Source organism: Styela clava, chromosome 11, assembly GCF_964204865.1.
Source record: "Styela clava chromosome 11, kaStyClav1.hap1.2, whole genome shotgun sequence".
NCBI classification, from domain to species: Eukaryota; Metazoa; Chordata; class Ascidiacea; order Stolidobranchia; family Styelidae; genus Styela; species Styela clava.
Genome location: NC_135260.1, coordinates 6934852 through 6942425, shown reverse-complemented (window position 1 = coordinate 6942425; position 7574 = coordinate 6934852). Strand labels below are relative to the sequence as shown.

Genomic DNA, 7574 nt, shown 5'->3' with positions numbered 1-7574 from the left:
AGAAACTTCGGGAAAGCAGACAAAACCTAAAACAAGGTTTAAAACGTTACTATGAAGAAAGGAAAGGTAATGCAAAGATAAGGACATGCGTCGCTCACTCATAGATATATATTCTGCTAGACTTCTACTGCTTGAACATATATGCAACACGCCGCGGTTTCTTGGAAGCAAAATGCTCAATAACGCGCTGATTAAAGTCATGCATCCCAGAAACAACGTCTCTGTGAATGGATAAAACAGCCAAGGAATTTAATCTATCTTGCTTCATTGTGTTTCTGAGATACGTTTTAATACGCTTCAGCGTGCTGAATGTTCGCTCTGCGTCGGCGGAAGAAATAGGCGTCGTCAAAATGATGTCCAGAAATTTTGCATACGCCGCAAAGGTAGTTACTAGAGTGTTACCTATGAGGAACCCATAGAGCGCGCAAGTTGAAGTGATGTTCAAAAAAGTTTGATTGGTGTATATACATCGCAATTCATTTTTCAATTTACCAACGTTTATCATGTGGTAAAATTTGGAGACAGTAGCCAACAAATGGATGGGAAATTGACGTGCAAATTTTGAAAATTTTTGGGGTTCATCAAAGAGAACGCGGCAAGGTGTTCAGTGCGCAGACGATCGCCTATTTAATTCACCAGAATGTCACAGCATTCCTTTGCAGACAAAATCAAACGCTGCGTTGTTTGCCCGCGGCGTAAAGAAGCACTCCATGTGTCGTCGTATTTTATTGTTTCCCGGATACGAGATACAGCATCGCAGAAGTCTGAAATACACGACTGCACATACGCTCCATCCATTAGCCTTGACTGCAATGCACCGTATAATACATCCACGTAATAGAATATTGTGGAGAAAAAAGCGAGAAAAAATGATAACTCACCATCTTCTAGCAGACGCTTTAGACCTGTCGCCTCCCTCACAGAGCGTTCGTCCCAAACCGGAGAGCTCTGAATGCCATTGAAACACTCAATGAGCTCAGACCTAATTTCGGACACGCCCTGCACCACGCGTGATTGGAAGTTCCAACGTGTTGGTGCACAAGCTGGGAGACGGCGGCTACATATCTTGCGAAGGAGGTCAGAGCGCTTCGGCGAAACGGAAAAAAATGAAGAAAACCCCGAAACATTTGCAAAAAATATACGGACGAGAGGGGTATCAAGACACATATTTTTAATAACGAGGTTAAATTGGTGTGCATAACAATGTAAAAAATGCGCATGAGGAAAATCTTCTTTTATATAAACTTGAACACCATGTTTCGACCCACTCATGACTGCCGCGCCGTCATGAGTTTGAGCTATCAATTTTGACTTCGCGTAGTAAGGCTGTAACACTTCTTTCAATACAGCCGATATCCCGCAAGCCGTGCGATCAACGATTGGTACAAAGCTGTGAAATCTCTCGGTAGGTTTACCATCTTTCACAAACCGAAAAATCACAGCCAGTGGGAAACGCACGTGATGTCAGTTGTCTCGTCAGACTGAATCGAAAGGAACTGGCAATTCTCAATTTCCAGAGCCAAATGTTGTAAAAAATTTTATACATTGAGTCGAGCAAATCATTTTGGATATCCTTAGATGTCCCTTTCGAAACAGTTGCGGCATCAAGATGATCTCTCAATACTGTATCTAGGGATGCGGTGTATTCCACGATATCCAAAAATATCCCTCTATTAGAAGAGCCAGCCCGTTCATCGTGCCCACGGAGGGACAGCTCGTGACAACCAATGAACTTCAAACCATCTATCAATCGACCGAGAACATGACGGTTTTTCTCGACGTTTTGGTTGTGCCGACGAATAGAAACCGCGCGTCCTTCATCCAACTGTGCTGCAAGCCTGCAATATTAACATTGCCGAATGTTCGGTATTTTACTGCATTGTCCAGATGCTCCATAGAAGATTGATGATCCCTGGCACGCTCGGAAAGATGTTTAAGATCTCTAAAACCAAATTTACACCAACGTGAGTCACGGGCGGTAGCAAAAAGTAGGCAATAAAAACAAAAAAGTGCATTTTTGTCCTCGCTGTAACACAACCATTCGTGTTTTTTATACCAAGTTTCTGCGCAGAATGTACGCCGACGCTTTCCTCCGTCATGGGATTGTTCCAGTGAACAATTTTTTGGTTGATAAGGCCCAAGACGTCGTACCTCTAATTTTTGTTCCAGCGGCAGCTGCGAAAACGGAGTGGGAAGTAGTGCATCAACCTTATTCATTATGAGGTCTAAGGCTAAGAAATGCAAAGCCGGAAAGAAGTGAGGAGCTCTCTAACTGATTCAAATAGCGAAACAAGCGACAAAAACGAAGGCGAGGAAACTATCAACTCTTCAAGCAACCAACGAACGAGAAGGAATGCGTGGATATGTTAACACGTTGTTGTAAGAAACGTCGGCATTGTGTCGTCATAATTCCGGGGCTAGCCCCGATCGGCCCCGATGATTTGGTAAAAGAAACAGAAAACAAACGAGACAAACGCGGCGAGTGGAAGATAAAAGAGAAAATACGATATACAATGAGCGACCGGGGCAAAATCGGCGTCGCCCCTTCGACGTTAGGCGAAGGCTTTGCGAGCGAAAAATGAACCATGTCGGGAGAATATGGCTAGTGTAGACAGTCTGTGCAACCGATATTGAGGTATTTTTCGAATATTTTTTATTATACCAAAAAAACAACCGGGGCATTGCCCCGGTTGGCCCTATTGACGCGCCGCCACTGCTTGCATTATCATACGCCTACAAATCCGTCAACCTAATAGAGCAAGAATCTCGCGTCGTAGCTCAAACCAATGACATTAAACAACATGATAGGCAACTCTGACGTCACTCCATAAGACTACAGGCAAAACATTGTATTTCATGATACGCTCCAATGCACATATTTCTCGTCGCCTTTGCGTCCGTTTTCCGCTCGCTTTTGCTACTCGGCGTCTTTTTTACGTGTAGTACCTGCCTTTTTGCGCCTGTAACGAAACAAAATAATCTCTATATCTAAGAAGTTTTGCTTACTTGGAAAGCTGGAATAACAGGCAAGCTGTAAAGAGCAATTCTGGACATCATAGACTTTTTTTTTTATCAGAGAAGATTACAAACGCGATAGCGGAAAGATTTGTGTGGAACATTTTGCAGATAATGACAAAGTTAGTAATTTTAATGTTTGCGCTTAATCATTGAAATTTTATTTAAAGAGGGTGTCATACAAAACTGTGCTGCGATACAATTCCATAACACAAAGTTTGCACCTATCGAACTTGCTTTTGTAGGTGAATTTATTAGACATATTACATATCCAGTTAATCGTAGGTAACATTGCTGGTACATAATGCATCGTAGATAGGTTTGTTTAAATTTAGGAATTTAGCTCATAGCCCACTAATTAATATTATCTTCTATGCAGGAGGTTGCAGGGCTGAATTCAACTTGCAGCCTTACCGATCACCTGACGATGCTCATTTAGTTTGGCTCGAGCAAGTCTTCTTGAAATGCTTGTGTGGATGGAAACTACCTATATTTTTTGCCTTCCTCCGATTTTAGACAAATTTATTCTGAGGGATTTCGCATATAATTCTCACTGATTGTTGGCTGTTTATAATTCCTATTGATTGTGAATTCTGATTATAACAATGAGTTGAAAATTTTTTTACCTAATTTACTGGCACCTTTTTCTTGTCAATACCCCAAGCTGAGGTAATAAACATGACAATACATTTATGTCATCTGGAAGCAAAATATGCACACTAATTAATAGTTTGGCACATTGAGATAATACATCATGATAGAAAATACAAGTTAAAGATATGTATGACCATCACATGGTAATTAAAATTAATAGGGGCTGTGGAGTATGGAAAGTTCAAGACAAAGAAAAGAACAAATGTTCATAGCTCATGAACTCTCAATTTTGCCTCCATTGCTTTGTGAAGGCCAATATATTTCGAGTGGCTGAATTGGTTTACCTTTATGATAGCAACGATTTTGTATTTAATATAGCGAGATTATTTCAATTTAATTGAAGTGATATAATTTCCCAAAGCAATGCTTGAATCGTCTAGAATAGATCAGTGGTGTCAAACTCATGGGTTTTCGAGAGCCGCATTGCATTTTGAAAATTGTAAAAAGAGCCGCAAACAGTTTTTGATAATGTATACTCAAAAGATATTTTTAAGATAGTTTTAGTTTGTGACATATATTGTGATGCAACTAAACAGTTGGATTAGGTTTTATTATTTTCTTCAATTTCAAATGCAATTACATATTAATATTTGCATTCCACTATTATTGCAACATTTGCAAGTTACAGTATTTATTATAAAAAATCGTAAAATTCTATGTACAACCATCAAAATCATTTTTGAACAAGCTTTGAATAAGGAAAGAATAATACATACACTAAAAATAACTTAATCTAAATATATGAACCTAAAATTAACAAAAATACTACAGTATAAACTCAATGTTTTAATAATTACATTTGTCCTGGCGTTTGGCATCTTTTTTGTGTCACCAGCATACTAAGGCCAGTCTGAAATGATTTTATAGTACCAAATCTAACTAACGAGGCCACATGATCATGGGTTTATCTGGATCTTTACGAATGTTTAATTAATTCCAGTAATGCAAAAAAGTTACTTTTATCATTTCATGTATAGATCAGTAAAAAAACAAATGACAGATTTTTTCGACAAGACATTTCGCACTACATTGCGTGGCATAGGATTGCTTGAATTATTATTGATATTGATTTTTAGTAACTAAGTCGTTGTATAATTATATTAATATACAAACACATGGAAATTTTCTGTTCGAAGTTGGTCTTCGAATTTGTCATATTGACTGCTGAGCTTATTGTGTTTTTTGATTGTATTGATGGAAATATGACAAATTAAACAATGTGCTTCAGAATTTTGTGAAGAGCAGAAATGTTACAACTCCCATTTTCTTCGAAAATGTCACATTCTTCATGTACTTTGCGTTTAATTTAATTACTCAAGTGTTTTATTCAAGTATTCTTTTGCTAGCTTGATGTGTATTCTTAATTGGGTCAAAATGTGGACAAAAAAAATTAATATTCCAAAACTACTTTCAGTAAATTGTTTCCTGTGTGAATAATCAATTTCACTTTAGAAGGTTTGAAAAATCTATTACATTTAGATAAAAAAAAAACTTCCAAAATACTATTACAATTATTGTTAAGCGTTCGAGGGCCGCACTGGAAGTTCTCTGGGGCCGCGAGTTTGAGATCCCTGGTCTAGATTGAAGTTGTTCAAAAAATATATGATAGTATTTTATCATGAATGATGATTATACCCCTTCCGGAATTTCTTCTATAGTACTACCAAAAGTTGATGAACCAAATATAACACAGGTTCAGTGAGGTACCCGTAATCCTCATTTCCAAAGCTGTTTTAAGTATGTCTGGCGTGTTTTGTGCCTTTTTACAAATAAGACCGCTTATGCAATCTTACGCTTTGGAATTTTTAGTTATTTTTCTCAAGCCCTGCAGGATGTGGGGGCCATACACAACTCTACCGGAGGGTCAAATGTCTTTGCATGCCTCCATAGGTTGTTTTTCTATTGCAATTTTCAATTGCATTATATTTCTTGGAATCACACTGTCACTGATATGTCGCCAGACTTCTGATATCTCCCCGTCTGCTATAGTTGTCCTGTGAATAAATAATAGGAAATTGAGATTAGACGAATAGTTGAAAGTTTTGCTTTATGTCGGCTTAATTTCTTGATTGATATACTTACTATTTCTGCTATTGCCTCTTGTGCTGCAAGAGTCTCACAATGCGTAGACAGGTTTGTCCACAACTTTCACATCTGAAGAAAGAGAGGAGATTTATTAATTTTCGTTAAGAATAAATAAAGCAGTCTATATGATTCAGAATGGAAAAGCTAATAAATCTAATATCTCATGTTTTATTTAAAAAATATTTTACTGAATTTGGTATATAAACCAACTAATAAAAGGGTTTAGTCAGAAAATTACAAGCATTCGTGGCTCCAAATACTTGAGAAATCAGACTATACAATATAGACCGGTATGAGTGAAATGTTAGGTGAACTTGTTAACACTTTGATTCAATACGCAAATAAAAGTGAATGCGTAATAGTATGTTACAATGAGCAGCAATCAACAATGAGTATATATCCTCACTGATTAAAAAAATCTAACTGGAGGTGCATGAACTATTTGAAACCATAAGGGGTAAGTAAATATGTAATTTCGGCAAATGGGCAACTACGTACCGTACTGAATTAATAACTTCGTAGTATTTGACAAAGGCTGGCTTTCCCACATGTACTTAACAGTGCGATGCCCGGGTGTGATATACAACAATAGTATTCACCTTACCTTTTACCGATTTCTTTTTACCCCAACTTTCAAAAATATCATTAACATCGACAACAACTGTCAAAGCAGGCACGAACACCATTCGTGCTACGCCTTGAAAGCAGCACACATCCGCTCGTCAAGTATGTGCATTGGAGCGTGCTATCCAATACGATCTTCGGACAAAAATGCCGGAGTTGCGCATCATGTTGTTTAATGTCATTGCTCAAACTAATACCCAAAGTGAAATCAAATATGAACACTGATTAGCGGAAGACATATATATTGTTGAATATTGTTAGTATAACCAGGCCCGGGGACTAATGCCATCATGGGCGGATTATGCCCCTTTGGTGCCCCAATCACTAAAGACTTTGGTGCCCCTTATGTGTAATTTAATTATTAAAACAATAAAATACATGAGTGTATTATCCATTAAAAATAGTCACAACTAACAGTAAATAAAACAACCTTTACAAACATTTTCAGGTGTTAACTGTTATATATAGCCTAGTAGCGGCGCGTCAATAGGGCCAACCGGGGCAATGCCCCGGTTGTTTTTTTGGTATAATAAAAAATATTCGAAAAATACCTCAATATCGGTTGCACAGACTGTCTACACTAGCCATATTCTCCCGACATGGTTCATTTTTTCGCTTGCAAAGCCTTCGCCGAACGTCGACGGGGCGACGCCGATTTTGCCCCGGTTGCTCATTGTATATCGTATTCTCTCTTTTATCTTCCACTCGCCGCGTTTGTCTCGTTTGTTTTCTGTTTCTTTTACTAAATCATCGGGGCTAGCCCCGAAATTATGACGACACAAAGCCGACGTTTCTTACAACAACGTGTTGACATTTTCACGCATTCCTTCTCGTTCGTTGGTTGCTTGAAGAGTTGATAGTTTCCTCGCCTTCGTTTTTGTCGCTTGTTTCGCTATTTGAATCAGTTAGAGACCTTTAGTCCATTTGCTTTCGATTTTCCACATTCATTTTGAGCTCCTCACTTCTTTCCGGCTTCGCATTTCTTAGCCTTAGACCTCATAATGAATAAGGTTGATGCACTACTTCGCACTCCGTTTTCGCAGCTGCCGCTGGAACAAAAATTAGAGGTACAACGTCTTGGGCCTTATCAACCAAAAAATTGTTCACTGGGACAATCCCATGACGAAGGAAAGCGTCGGCGAACATTCTGCGCAGAAACATCTGGACAATGCAGTAAAATACCGAATATTCGGCAA

At 38.4% G+C, this 7574-nt stretch overlaps 1 long non-coding RNA gene across 1 annotated transcript; it reads right to left on the bottom strand.

The window, feature by feature from the left end:
• Positions 1–3373: 3373 nt before the first annotated feature.
• On the bottom strand, positions 3374–6472 carry LOC144429769 (uncharacterized). The gene is made up of 3 exons (XR_013479070.1): positions 6359–6472; positions 5752–5823; positions 3374–5663 (listed from the first exon to the last, which is right to left on the bottom strand). It is a non-coding gene; the product is annotated as an uncharacterized LOC144429769 (long non-coding RNA).
• Positions 6473–7574: the final 1102 nt, after the last annotated feature.